The 15,183-nt window shown below is 41.1% G+C and overlaps 1 long non-coding RNA gene across 3 annotated transcripts; it reads right to left on the bottom strand.

Annotated features, from left to right (window-relative positions):
• Positions 1-6,227: 6,227 nt before the first annotated feature.
• On the bottom strand, positions 6,228-9,284 carry LOC127710847 (uncharacterized). Of its 3 annotated transcripts, XR_007986356.1 has the most exons (4): positions 8,685-8,785; positions 7,764-7,849; positions 7,181-7,261; positions 6,228-6,345 (listed from the first exon to the last, which is right to left on the bottom strand). It is a non-coding gene; the product is annotated as an uncharacterized LOC127710847 (long non-coding RNA). The 3 variants fall into 3 exon arrangements; XR_007986358.1 differs by lacking the exons at positions 6,228-6,345; positions 8,685-8,785 and adding an exon at positions 9,186-9,284 and having other exon boundaries at positions 7,073-7,261; XR_007986357.1 differs by lacking the exon at positions 6,228-6,345 and having other exon boundaries at positions 7,073-7,261.
• Between the last annotated feature and the right edge of the window lie 5,899 nt (positions 9,285-15,183).

Here is a 15,183-nt window from a genome sequence, read left to right as displayed (position 1 = left end):
CTCAATTATAAAAGTTCCGTAACTTTACCCACCTAGGTCTTTGGGTTCAGGCAACCTTAGGCAATTGCCTATCATTTGTACCTAGTGTGGACAAAAGCTTTGCCGTAGGGACTTTTTTATGAATTAAAATTGGGTGGGGGTTGGGTCACCCTACCCCAACTTTGGACCTCAATTAAAAAAGTTCCGTAACTTTACCCACCTGGGTCTTTAGGTCCAGGCAACCTTAGGCAATTGCCTATCATTTATAACTAGAGTGGACAAAAGCTTTGCCGTAGGGACTTTTTTTTAATTAAAGAAGGGAGGGGGTTGGGTCACCCTACCCCAACTTTGGACCTCAATTAAAAAAGTTCCGTAACTTTACCCACCTGGGTCTTTAGGTCCAGGCAACTTTAGGCAATTGTTATCATTTGTACCTAGTGTGGACAAAAGCTTTGCCGTAGGGACTTTTTTATGAATTAAAGAAGGGAGGGGGTTGGGTCACCCTACCGCAACTTTGGACCTCAATTAAAAAAGTTCCGTAACTTTACCCACCTGGGTCTTTGGGTCCAGGCAACCTTAGGCAATTGCCTATCATTTGTACCTAGAGTAGACAAAAGCTTTGCCGTAGGGTATTTTTATGAATTAAAGAAGGGAGGGGGTTGGGTCACCCTACCCCAACTTTGGACCTCAATTAAAAAAGTTCCGTAACTTTACCCACCTGGGTCTTTAGGTCCAGGCAACCTTAGGCAATTGCCTATCATTTGTACCTAGTGTGGACAAAAGCTTTGCCGTAGGGACTTTTTTATGAATTAAAGAAGGGAAGGGGTTGGGTCACCCTACCCCAACTTTGGACCTCAATTAAAAAAGTTCCGTAACTTTACCCACCTGGGTCTTTGGGTCCAGGCAACCTTAGGCAATTGCCTATCATTTGTACCTAGTGTGGACAAAAGCTTTGCCGTAGGGACTTTTTTATGAATTAAAGAAGGGAGGGGGTTGGGTCACCCTACCCCAACTTTGGACCTCAATTAAAAAAGTTCCGTAACTTTACCCACCTGGGTCTTTGGGTCCAGGCAACCTTAGGCAATTGCCTATCATTTGTACCTAGAGTGGACAAAAGCTTTGCCGTAGGGACTTTTTTATGAATTAAAGAAGGGAGGGGATTGGGTCACCCTACCGCAACTTTGAACATCAATTAAAAAAGTTCCGTAACTTTACCCACCTGGGTCTTTGGGTCTAGGCAACCTTAGGCAATTGCCTATCATTTGTACCTAGTGTGGACAAAAGCTTTGTCATAGGGATTTTTTTATGAATTAAAGAAGGGAGGGGGTTGGGTCACCCTACCCCAACTTTGGACCTCAATTAAAAAAGTTCCGTAACTTTACCCACCTGGATCTTTGGGTCCAGGCAACCTTAGGCAATTGCCTATCATTTGTACCTAGTGTGGACAAAAGCTTTGCCGTAGGGACTTTTTTATAAATTAAAGAAGGGAGGGGGTTGGGTCACCCTACCCCAACTCTGGACCTCAATTAAAAAAGTTCCGTAACTTTACCCACCTGGGTCTTTAGGTCCAGGCAACCTTAGGCAATTGCCTATCATTTGTACCTAGTGTGGACAAAAGCTTTGCCGTAGGGACTTTTTTATGAATTAAAGAAGGGAAGGGGTTGGGTCACCCTACCGCAACTTTGGACCTCAATTAAAAAAGTTCCGTAACTTTACCCACCTGGGTCTTTGGGTCCAGGCAACCTTAGGCAATTGCCTATCATTTGTACCTAGTGTGGACAAAAGCTTTGCCGTAGGGACTTTTTTATGAATTAAAGAAGGGAGGGGGTTGGGTCACCCTACCCCAACTTTGGACCTCAATTAAAAAAGTTCCGTAACTTTACCCACCTGGGTCTTTGGGTCCAGGCAACCTTAGGCAATTGCCTATCATTTGTACCTAGAGTGGACAAAAGCTTTGCCGTAGGGACTTTTTTATGAATTAAAGAAGGGAGGGGATTGGGTCACCCTACCCCAACTTTGAACATCAATTAAAAAAGTTCCGTAACTTTACCCACCTGGGTCTTTGGGTCCAGGCAACCTTAGGCAATTGCCTATCATTTGTACCTAGTGTGGACAAAAGCTTTGTCATAGGGATTTTTTTATGAATTAAAGAAGGGAGGGGGTTGGGTCACCCTACCCCAACTTTGGACCTCAATTAAAAAAGTTCCGTAACTTTACCCACCTGGATCTTTGGGTCCAGGCAACCTTAGGCAATTGCCTATCATTTGTACCTAGTGTGGACAAAAGCTTTGCCGTAGGGACTTTTTTATAAATTAAAGAAGGGAGGGGGTTGGGTCACCCTACCCCAACTTTGGACCTCAATTAAAAAAGTTCCGTAAATTTACCCACCAGGGTCTTTAGGTCCAGGCAACCTTAGGCAATTGCTTCTCATTTGTACCTAGTGTGGACAAAAGCTTTGCCGTAGAGTATTTTTTTATGAATTAAAGAAGGGAGGGGGTTGGGTCACCCTACCGCAACTTTGGACCTTAAGTAAAAAAGTTCCGTAACTTTACCCACCTGGGTCCTTAGGTCCAGGCAACCTTAGGCAATTGCCTATCATTTGTACCTAGTGTGGACAAAAGCTTTGCCGTAGGGACTTTTTTATGAATTAAAGAAGGGAGGGGGTTGGGTCACCCTACCGCAACTTTGGACCTCAATTATAAAAGTTCCGTAAATTTACCCACCTGGGTCTTCGGGTCCAGGACACCTTAGGCAATTGCCTATCATTTGTTCCTAACGTGGACAAAAGTTTTGCCGTAGGAAATTTTTTATGAATTAAAGAAGGGAGGGGGTTGGGTCACCCTATCCCAACTTTGGACCTCAATTAAAAAAGTTCCGTAACTTTACCCACCTGGGTCTTTAGGTCCAGGCAACCTTAGGCAATTGCCTATCATTTATACCTAGAGTGGACAAAAGCTTTGCCGTAGGGACTTTTTTTTTAATTAAAGAAGGGAGGGGGTTGGGTCACCCTACCCCAAATTTGGACCTCAATTAAAAAAGTTCCGTAACTTTACCCACCTGGGTCTTTAGGTCCAGGCAACCTTAGGCAATTGCTTATCATTTGTACCTAGTGTGGACAAAAGCTTTGCCGTAGGGTATTTTTTATGAATTAAAGAAGGGAGGGGGTTGGGTCACCCTACCCCAACTTTGGACCTCAATTAAAAAAGTTCCGTAACTTTACCCACCTGGGTCCTTAGGTCCAGGCAACCTTAGGCAATTGCCTATCATTTGTACCTAGTGTGGACAAAAGCTTTGCCGTAGGGACTTTTTTATGAATTAAAGAAGGGAGGGTGTTGGGTCACCCTACCCCAACTTTGGACCTCAATTAAAAAAGTTCCGTAACTTTACCCACCTGGGTCTTCGGGTCCAGGCAACCTTAGGCAATTGCCTATCATTTGTACCTAACGTGGACAAAAGTTTTGCCGTAGGAAATTTTTTATGAATTAAAGAAGGGAGGGGGTTGGGTCACCCTATCCCAACTTTGGACCTCAATTAAAAAAGTTCCGTAACTTTACCCACCTGGGTCTTTAGGTCCAGGCAACCTTAGGCAATTGCCTATCATTTATACCTAGGGTGGACAAAAGCTTTGCCGTAGGGACTTTTTTTTTAATTAAAGAAGGGAGGGGGTTGGGTCACCCTACCCCAACTTTGGACCTCAATTAAAAAAGTTCCGTAACTTTACCCACCTGGGTCTTTAGGTCCAGGCAACTTTAGGCAATTGCTTATCATTTGTACCTAGTATGGACAAAAGCTTTGCCGTAGGGACTTTTTTATGAATTAAAGAAGGGAGGGGGTTGGGTCACCCTACCGCAACTTTGGACCTCAATTAAAAAAGTTCCGTAACTTTACCCACCTGGGTCCTTAGGTCCAGGCAACCTTAGGCAATTGCCTATCATTTGTACCTAGTGTGGATAAAAGCTTTGCTGTAGGGACTTTTTTATGAATTAAAGAAGGGAGGGTTTGGGTCACCCTACCCCAACTTTGGACCTCAATTAAAAAAGTTCCGTAACTTTACCCACCTGGGTCTTCGGGTCCAGGCAACCTTAGGCAATTGCCTATCATTTGTACCTAACGTGGACAAAAGTTTTGCCGTAGGAAATTTTTTATGAATTAAAGAAGGGAGGGGGTTGGGTCACCCTATCCCAAATTTGGACCTCAATTAAAAAAGTTCCGTAACTTTACCCACCTGGGTCTTTAGGTCCAGGCAACCTTAGGCAATTGCCTATCATTTGTACCTAGTGTGGACAAAAGCTTTGCCGTAGGGACTTTTTTATGAATTAAAGAAGGGAAGGGGTTGGGTCACCCTACCGCAACTTTTGACCTCAAATAAAAAAGTTCCGTAACTTTACCCACCTATGTCTTCGGGTCCAGGCAACCTTAGGCAATTGCCTATCATTTGTACCTAGTGTGGACAAAAGCTTTGCCGTAGGGACTTTTTTATGAATTAAAGAAGGGAGGGGGTTGGGTCACCCTACCCCAACTTTGGACCTCAATTAAAAAAGTTCCGTAACTTTACCCACCTGGGTCTTTGGGTCCAGGCAACCTTAGGCAATTGCCTATCATTTGTACCTAGTATGGACAAAAGCTTTGTCATAGGGATTTTTTTATGAATTAAAGAAGGGAGGGGGTTGGGTCACCCTACCCCAACTTTGGACCTCAATTAAAAAAGTTCCGTAACTTTACCCACCTGGATCTTTGAGTCCAGGCAACCTTAAGCAATTGCCTATCATTTGTACTTAGTGTGGACAAAAGCTTTGCCGTAGGGACTTTTTTATAAATCAAAGAAGGGAGGGGGTTGGGTCACCCTACCCCAATTCTGGACCTCAATTTAAAAAGTTCCGTAACTTAACCCACCTGGGTCTTTAAGTCCAGGCAACCTTAGGCAATTGCTTATCATTTGTACCTAGTGTGGACAAAAGCTTTGTCGTAGGGTATTTTTTTATGAATTAAAGAAGGGAGGGGGTTGGGTCACCCTACCGCAACTTTGGACCTCAATTAAAAAAGTTCCGTAACTTTACCCACCTGGGTCCTTAGGTCCAGGCAACCTTAGGCAATTGCCTATCATTTGTACCTAGTGTGGACAAAAGCTTTGCCGTAGGGAGTTTTTTATGAATTAAAGAAGGGAGGGGGTTGGGTCACCCTACCCCAACTTTGGACCTCAATTAAAAAAGTTCCATAACTTTACCCACCTGGGTCTTTAGGTCCAGGCAACCTTAGGCAATTGCTTATCATTTGTATCTAGTGTGGACAAAAGCTTTGCCGTAGGGTATTTTTTATGAATTAAAGAAGGGAGGGGGTTGGGTCACCCTACCCCAACTTTGGACCTCAATTAAAAAAGTTCCGTAACTTTACCAACCTGGGTCTTTAGGTCCAGGCAACCTTAGGCAATTGCCTATCATTTGTACCTAGTGTGGACAAAAGCTTTGCCGTAGGGACTTTTTTATGAATTAAAGAAGGGAAGGGGTTGGGTCACCCTACCGCAACTTTTGACCTCAAATAAAAAAGTTCCGTAACTTTACCCACCTATGTCTTCGGGTCCAGGCAACCTTAGGCAATTGCCTATCATTTGTACCTAGTGTGGACAAAAGCTTTGCCGTAGGGACTTTTTTATGAATTAAAGAAGGGAGGGGGTTGGGTCACCCTACCCCAACTTTGGACCTCAATTAAAAAAGTTCCGTAACTTTACCCACCTGGGTCTTTGGGTCCAGGCAACCTTAGGCAATTGCCTATCATTTGTACCTAGTATGGACAAAAGCTTTGTCATAGGGATTTTTTTATGAATTAAAGAAGGGAGGGGGTTGGGTCACCCTACCCCAACTTTGGACCTCAATTAAAAAAGTTCCGTAACTTTACCCACCTGGATCTTTGAGTCCAGGCAACCTTAAGCAATTGCCTATCATTTGTACTTAGTGTGGACAAAAGCTTTGCCGTAGGGACTTTTTTATAAATCAAAGAAGGGAGGGGGTTGGGTCACCCTACCCCAATTCTGGACCTCAATTTAAAAAGTTCCGTAACTTTACCCACCTGGGTCTTTAGGTCCAGGCAACCTTAGGCAATTGCTTATCATTTGTACCTAGTATGGACAAAAGCTTTGTCGTAGGGTATTTTTTTATGAATTAAAGAAGGGAGGGGGTTGGGTCACCCTACCGCAACTTTGGACCTCAATTAAAAAAGTTCCGTAACTTTATTCACCTGGGTCCTTAGGTCCAGGCAACCTTAGGCAATTGCCTATCATTTGTACCTAGTGTGGACAAAAGCTTTGCCGTAGGGACTTTTTTATGAATTAAAGAAGGGAGGGGGTTGGGTCACCCTACCCCAACTTTGGACCTCAATTAAAAAAGTTCCATAACTTTACCCACCTGGGTCTTTAGGTCCAGGCAACCTTAGGCAATTGCTTATCATTTGTATCTAGTGTGGACAAAAGCTTTGCCGTAGGGTATTTTTTATGAATTAAAGAAGGGAGGGGGTTGGGTCACCCTACCCCAACTTTGGACCTCAATTAAAAAAGTTCCGTAACTTTACCAACCTGGGTCTTTAGGTCCAGGCAACCTTAGGCAATTGCCTATCATTTGTACCTAGTGTGGACAAAAGCTTTGCCGTAGGGACTTTTTTATGAATTAAAGAAGGGAGGGGGTTGGGTCACCCTACCGCAACTTTGGACCTCAATTAAAATAGTTCCGTAACTTTACCCACCTGGATCTTTGGGTCCAGGCAACCTTAGGCAATTGCCTATCATTTGTTCCTAGTGTGGACAAAAGCTTTGCCGTAGGGACTTTTTTATAAATTAAAGAAGGGAGGGGGTTGAGTCACCTTACCCCAACTCTGGACCTCAATTAAAAAAGTTCCGTAACTTATCCCACCTGGGTCTTTAGGTCCAGGCAACCTTAGGCAATTGCCTATCATTTGTATCTAGTGTGGACAAAAGCTTTGCCGTAGGGACTTTTTTATGAATTAAAGAAGGGAGGGGGTTGGGTCACCCTACCCCAACTTTGGACCTCAATTAAAAAAGTTCCGTAACTTTAACCACCTGGGTCTTTAGGTCCAGGCAACCTTAGGCAATTGCCTATCATTTGTACCTAGAGTGGACAAAAGCTTTGCCGTAGGGACTTTTTTATGAATTAAAGAAGGGAGGGGATTGGGTCACCCTACCCCAACTTTGGACCTCAATTAAAAAAGTTCCGTAACTTTACCCACCTGGGTCTTTGGGTCCAGGCAACCTTAGGCAATTGCCTATCATTTGTACCTAGTGTGGACAAAAGCTTTGCCATAGGGATTTTTTTATGAATTAAAGAAGGGAGGGGGTTGGGTCACCCTACCCCAACTTTGGACCTCAATTAAAAAAGTTCCGTAACTTTACCCACCTGGATCTTTGGGTCCAGGCAACCTTAAGCAATTGCCTATCATTTGTACTTAGTGTGGACAAAAGCTTTGCCGTAGGGACTTTTTTATAAATCAAAGAAGGGAGGGGGTTGGGTCACCCTACCCCAATTCTGGACCTCAATTTAAAAAGTTCCGTAACTTTACCCACCTGGGTCTTTAGGTCCAGGCAACCTTAGGCAATTGCTTATCATTTGTACCTAGTGTGGACAAAAGCTTTGTCGTAGGGTATTTTTTTATGAATTAAAGAAGGGAGGGGGTTGGGTCACCCTACCCCAACTTTGGACCTCAATTAAAAAAGTTCCGTAACTTTACCCACCTGGGTCCTTAGGTCCAGGCAACCTTAGGCAATTGCTTATCATTTGTACCTAGTGTGGACAAAAGCTTTGCCGTAGGGACTTTTTTATGAATTAAAGAAGGGAGGGGGTTGGGTCACCCTACCCCAACTTTGGACCTCAATTAAAAAAGTTCCATAACTTTACCCACCTGGGTCTTTAGGTCCAGGCAACCTTAGGCAATTACTTATCATTTGTACCTAGTGTGGACAAAAGCTTTGCCGTAGGGTATTTTTTATGAATTAAAGAAGGGAGGGGGTTGGGTCACCCTACCCCAACTTTGGACCTCAATTAAAAAAGTTCCGTAACTTTACCAACCTGGGTCTTTAGGTCAAGGCAACCTTAGGCAATTGCCTATCATTTGTACCTAGTGTGGACAAAAGCTTTGCCGTAGGGACTTTTTTATGAATTAAAGAAGGGAGGGGGTTGGGTCACCCTACCGCAACTTTGGACCTCAATTAAAATAGTTCCGTAACTTTACCCACCTGGATCTTTGGGTCCAGGCAACCTTAGGCAATTGCCTATCATTTGTTCTTAGTGTGGACAAAAGCTTTGCCGTAGGGACTTTTTTATAAATTAAAGAAGGGAGGGGGTTGGGTCACCCTACCCCAACTTTGGACCTCGATTAAAAAAGTTCCGTAACTTATCCCACCTGGGTCTTTAGGTCCAGGCAACCTTAGGCAATTGCCTATCATTTGTATCTAGTGTGGACAAAAGCTTTGCCGTAGGGACTTTTTTATGAATTAAAGAAGGGAGGGGGTTGGGTCACCCTACCCCAACTTTGGACCTCAATTAAAAAAGTTCCGTAACTTTAACCACCTGGGTCTTTAGGTCCAGGCAACCTTAGGCAATTGCCTATCATTTGTACCTAGAGTGGACAAAAGCTTTGCCGTAGGGACTTTTTTATGAATTAAAGAAGGGAGGGGATTGGGTCACCCTACCCCAACTTTGGACCTCAATTAAAAAAGTTCCGTAACTTTACCCACCTGGGTCTTTGGGTCCAGGCAACCTTAGGCAATTGCCTATCATTTGTACCTAGTGTGGACAAAAGCTTTGCCATAGGGGTTTTTTTATGAATTAAAGAAGGGAGGGGGTTGGGTCACCCTACCCCAACTTTGGACCTCAATTAAAAAAGTTCCGTAACTTTACCCACCTGGATCTTTGGGTCCAGGCAACCTTAGGCAATTGCCTATCATTTGTACCTAGTGTGGACAAAAGCTTTGCCGTAGGGACTTTTTTATGAATTAAAGAAGGGAGGGGGTTGGGTCACCCTACCCCAAATCTGGACCTCAATTAAAAAAGTTCCGTAACTTTACCCACCTGGGTCTTTAGGTCCAGGCAACCTTAGGCAATTGCCTATCATTTGTACCTGGTGTGGACAAAAGCTTTGCCGTAGGGACTTTTTTATGAATTAAAGAAGGGAGGGGATTGGGTCACCCTACCCCAACTTTGGACCTCAATTAAAAAAGTTCCGTAACTTTACCCACCTGGGTCTTTGGGTCCAGGCAACCTTAGGCAATTGCCTATCATTTGTACCTAGTGTGGACAAAAGCTTTGCCATAGGGATTTTTTTATGAATTAAAGAAGGGAGGGGGTTGGGTCACCCTACCCCAACTTTAGACCTCAATTAAAAAAGTTCCGTAACTTTACCCACCTGGGTCTTTGGGTCCAAGCAACCTTAGGCAATTGCCTATTATTTGTACCTAGTGTGGACAAAAGCTTTGCCGTAGGGTATTTTTTATGAATTAAAGAATTGAGGGGGTTGGGTCACCCTACCCCAACTTTGGACCTCAATTTAAAAAGTTCCGTAACTTTACCCACCTGGGTCTTTAGGTCCAGGCAACCTTAGGCAATTGCCTATCATTTGTACCTAGTGTGGGCAAAAGCTTTGCCGTAGGGACTTTTTTATGAATTAAAGAAGGGAGGGGGTTGGGTCACCCTACCCCAACTTTGGACCTCAATTAAAAAAGTTCCGTAACTTTACCCACCTGGGTCTTTAGGTCCAGGCAATCTTAGGCAATTGCTTATCATTTGTACCTAGTGTGGACCAAAGGTTTTGCCGTAGGGTATTTTTTATGAATTAAAGAAGGGAGGGGGTTGGGTCACCCTACCGCAACTTTGGACCTCTTTTAAAACAGTTCCGTAACTTTACCCACCTGGGTCCTTAGGTCCAGGCAACCTTAGGCAATTGCCTATCATTTGTACCTAGTGTGGACAAAAGCTTTGCCGTAGGGACTTTTTTATGAATTAAAGAAGGGAGGGGGTTGGGTCACCCTACCCCAACTTTGGACCTCAATTACAAAAGTTCCGTAACTTTACCCACCTGGGTCTTTAGGTCCAGGCAACCTTAGGCAATTGCCTATCATTTGTACCTAACGTGGACAAAAGTTTTGCCGTAGGAAATTTTTTTATGAATTAAAGAAGGGAGGGGGTTGGGTCACCCTATCCCAACTTTGGACCTCAATTAAAAAAGTTCCGTAACTTTACCCACCTGGGTCTTTAGGTCCAGGCAACCTTAGGCAATTGCCTATCATTTATACCTAGTGTGGACAAAAGCTTTGCCGTAGGGACTTTTTTATGAATTAAAGAAGGGAGGGGGTTGGGTCACCCTACCCCAACTTTAGACCTCAATTAAAAAAGTTCCGTAACTTTACCCACCTGGGTCTTTAGGTCCAGGCAACCTTAGGCAATTGCCTATCATTTGTACCTAGTGTGGACAAAAGCTTTGCCGTAGGGATTTTTTTATGAATTAAAGAAGGGAGGGGGTTTGGTCACCCTACCCCAACTTTGGACCTCAATTAAAAAAGTTCCGTAAATTTACCCACCTGGGTCTTTGGGTCCAGGCAACCTTAGGCAATTGCCTATCATTTGTACCTAGTGTGGAGAAAAGCTTTGCCGTAGGGACTTTCTTATGAATTAAAAAAGGGAGGGGGTTGGGTCACCCTACCCCAACTTTGGACCTCAATTAAAAAAGTTCCGTAACTTTACCCACCTGGGTCTTTAGGTCCAGGCAACCTTAGGCAATTGCCTATCATTTGTACCTAGTGTGGACAAAAGCTTTGCCGTAGGGTATTTTTTATGAATTAAAGAAGGGAGGGGGTTGGGTCACCCTACCCCAATTTTGGACCTCAATTAAAAAAGTTCCGTAATTTTACCCACCTGGGTCTTTGGGTCCAGGCAACCTTAGGCAATTGCCTATCATTTGTACCTTGTGTGGACAAAAGTTTTGATGTAGGGACTTTTTTATGAATTAAAATTGGATAGTGGTAGGGTCACCCTACCCCAACTTTGGACCTCAATTAAAAAAGTTCCGTAACTTTACCCACCTGGGTCTTTAGGTCCAGGCAACCTTAGGCAATTGCCTATCATTCGTACCTAGTGTGGACAAAAGCTTTGCCGTAGGGACTTTTTTATGAATTAAAGAAGGGAGGGGGTTGGGTCACCCTACCCCAACTTTGGACCTCAATTAAAAAAGTTCCGTAACTTTAACCACCTGGGTCTTTAGGTCCAGGCAACCTTAGGCAATTGCCTATCATTTGTTCCTAGAGTGGACAAAAGCTTTGCCGTAGGGACTTTTTTATGAATTAAAGAAGGGAGGGGATTGGGTCACCCTACCCCAACTTTGGACCTCAATTAAAAAAGTTCCGTAACTTTACCCACCTGGGTCTTTGGGTCCAGGCAACCTTAGGCAATTGCCTATCATTTGTACCTAGTGTGGACAAAAGCTTTGCCATAGGGATTTTTTTATGAATTAAAGAAGGGAGGGGGTTGGGTCCCAACTTTGGACCAAAATCTTTATGGGTGCCTCTCTTACACTTATCACTCTTCCTTTCGAAATATAGTAAATACATTACCAGAGTGACGACATACTTTTGAATAATTAGAAAAATGAACTAGTTCTTTGACAAAAGAAGAAAACTGCGTATAATGCTTTTATTTCTAAAGAAAATCTAACAAAAAATACTGGACGTTCCAAAATCAGATGATTTATTTTTCTTTTCTTTTCAAACGCATATGTAAAGTAGAAGATTTATTTGTATCGTTACATGTACACTAGTTTAGTTTCATTATTATAAAAACAACAAACCCATCTCTAATCAGACAGCACTAAAAAGAGAAAGGATTACCTAATAGGAATTTTAGATGTCCGGTTAAAAAACAGTTGTATTAGATACACGAATAACTAATTAACTTTGTCTGTGTGATAATGGAATTGCATTTCGTTCTCCTACTGGAAATTAGTTTCATTAGAATTAAAAGGACGTTTTGTGTTATTGCAAGTCTTCGGTTTTTAGGCATGATCATGTTGGCGCGTTTTCTTATTGTTCGCTGGCTTATTGTTCGCTAGCTTGATACATCTTATTGTTCGCTGGCTTAGTGTTCGCTAGCTTGAGTCTGGTCTCAAATTTACAAAATAGTAAAATATAACTTATGATCAATGTCAAAATTATTGGAAGTTTTGTGTTATGTAGAATAAATACTCGAATTTGTCAATTATACCACATCTTCTTATTTGTATATTAATCATGTCAAAATACGAAAATGGAACGAATATAGTGAAGTATTGTGTCCATGCTTGACGATATCAAAGTCGCGTACATATACGAAGAGAAGATCTGACAAAGACGTAAAAGAGACAGCAACTCAGCCACACAACATACCAGAATGTGTACAGTTAGCTCTTGTGTGCATCCTTTCATTAGGATTTGACTTTAAAAGATATTACTACTTTTGCCTGAACATACCGGAATTGTACTATTTTCTCGGAAAAGTAAGGTATTTATTTCCCGAAGCGTAGACTTTAATTGTGGAAACGTATTCTTTTTCCCGGCCAAATTTTATATGAGCAGTGTATTTGTTTCAATGTCAGTATAATAAAGCATTAACTAGTGTTAATGTCTATGGATGTATTAGTTACAGTTGCATACTAATTGAGAGATCGTCCTTTTTGATGTTCTTCGTGTGGAAATTATTCTTCCTTCAGCATGCATCTTTTACTTTTTTCCTCTAATGAGATCCTCATTTACCCTTACATTATAATAGTTTGTGGACCCGTATGTATTTAGGGAACGGCACTCTCCGTGTATCGTACGTAAAGAAAAACAACTTTCGTATATTTTACGTTTCAGAGTCCTACATGTATGTTGAATTTTACTCAGAACTTAGAAAGTTGATATCAGCGCGGGTTATGCTTAAAGTTAACCTTTTATTCTATATGTCAGATAACCTACTTGTTTTTATGTAGGATTGCTGTCTGATTGACGAATAGCCGTAATTTTATCTCTATATTTTTTTTAAATTTTTTTTTAGGGATGCATCCAATTGCACCTTTTCATTTGTAATATATTTCCGTGACGTAACCTCAAAAGATTAGTCACTTCAATAAAAAAAATATAAGCGAAAATGAAACCTCTTCTCGCATGTTGCACTTTGTGTAATTGTTCTCTTCGACAAAATTAAATATAAAGAAGCCACAATTTGGTTCCTAAATGGATATTTTTTAAAACCCGGGGCCTAAAGCTAGATAAAGCCTATCTCTTGATAAAGTTTCTTGAATTCGGCAAATTTTAGAGACCGACCGTGCGAGGGCTCAGTCTGTATAGCCATTCAAGGTCGTTAAAACTTTGATCATCCTTGTAGAGATTTTTTGAAAATACGATGGTTGATGCTTTTTTCAAACTAAAACATGATCAAATATAATTGGTGGCCTTCTGTTTTCATGTTGTTGTCTCTTTTACATATTCCCCATTTCCATTCTTAATTTTAGATAAAGTAAAAAATTATGATAAACAAATGTATTCTTGTTGTCAGATCAAAATACATTTAACAAGCCAGTGCGATAAAATTCCATTCGTTACTATTACGTAAAATATATATCACGATATCTCAGTAGCATGGGTTCGAATCCCGGCGGGGGAAGAACAAAAAATTTGCGAAAGCAAATTTACAGATCTAACATTGTTGGGTTGATGTTTAGACGAGTTGTATATATATATATAAGTCCTGTGTCCAATTGAGAAATAACTACATGTGGTTTGTATATCAGGGGAGAATTGACAATGGGTGGTATGTATACTAAAATGTTTATCGTCTTCTATTATACATGACATTGTGGATGAAAATTATTGACAAAAGAATAAAGAAAACAGAAAATAACCAGACAAATACATAGAAAAGAAAATGATGAGGTTCTAGAATACATGGAATAAAGAATGATCGGCAAAAGGTATAACGAATAGAAAAAATTGCCTAAAATGATAGAATACAGAAATAAATTAAATGAATCCCGATTCAGACCCTCACAATCTGACGATGACATTAAGCTTTAGGGCAATTATGGGCAAACGACCAACAACACAGTGTTTTTTTTAATGAAAGTTCACATACAAGCTAATTTTAACAAAATCAACTTGAATATGTAATAAAAACTATATCTATATATTATCTTCATGTGTTGAATTTTAAAGATAAACGGGTTTGAAGTTTTCGACATTTACTAAAAATTTCGGTTTCTTGAACATTTCTGTCTCCTTAAATTTTGTTTCCAAAGATAAACATATGCGGATTTCGGTAAAGAGATAAGGAATATCTTCGTTACAAAATTGGGCTCTACGTTTGTGTAACAATCCTCATCAAAAATCCTTTTTGTTAAAGAAAGAAATTGATTTTAGAAGAAAGAAAAACGACATTTTTGTTGTTTATTTATCTAGTTGAAAAAAGTCGGTTATTTCTTCATAAAAGTTGGAACGAATAATCTTCATCGGAGACTTATAGTAATTGTATGGGTGTATAACGTTTCCGCATTTTTAGCAAAAATCCAGTTCACGTTTCCACATTTTCGTGCATTACTTTTCCGAAATAAATAGATACCACTTTTCAGCATTTTTACCTGTATTTCACCTGTAAAAAATGGTAATAATGATATATCGGTATGAGACTTTATTATCAAATATGGTCATCTCCTCCCGACAATCCGGAATCGTTTCTCCCAGTTCTATCCATGTCACACAATTATATTTATTTTTATGGACGTTTTGCAGAAGATCCAAACAACAACTTACATCAAAATTCGGTCTTTATCAGCAATAGCATCAGTTCGTAAAAATGATAGCGAACGTGCTGAATTAGAATAGAATACGAGGTTAGACTTTATAAAGTCAGTTGGCTACAAGTTTACCGCTTTAAACTGTGCTACATGTACTGTATAATAGTATACTGACGCTTAAAATATATATAAACTTTTAGTGCTGAACATTGACTTTCAATTGATATATGACCATGTGTGATTTTTATCATTTTAAGTTGATACATTTGTAGTTTCATTTTAGTCATAAAGACTTATCCTGCTCGAAGTCCTACTTCCAACCAGTTGGTGAGTAAAAGGGGGAGGGGGGGGAGGGGGGGGGGGGGGATACATTAAAAATCTAAATGCGGAAACGTAAATAATCTTTAA

The sequence above is a fragment of the Mytilus californianus genome, unplaced genomic scaffold (genome assembly GCF_021869535.1).
Source record: "Mytilus californianus isolate M0D057914Y unplaced genomic scaffold, xbMytCali1.0.p SCAF_8, whole genome shotgun sequence".
Classification (NCBI taxonomy): domain Eukaryota; kingdom Metazoa; phylum Mollusca; class Bivalvia; order Mytilida; family Mytilidae; genus Mytilus; species Mytilus californianus.
Note: the sequence above shows the minus strand (reverse complement) of the source record. Positions and strands in the feature narration are given on the sequence as shown.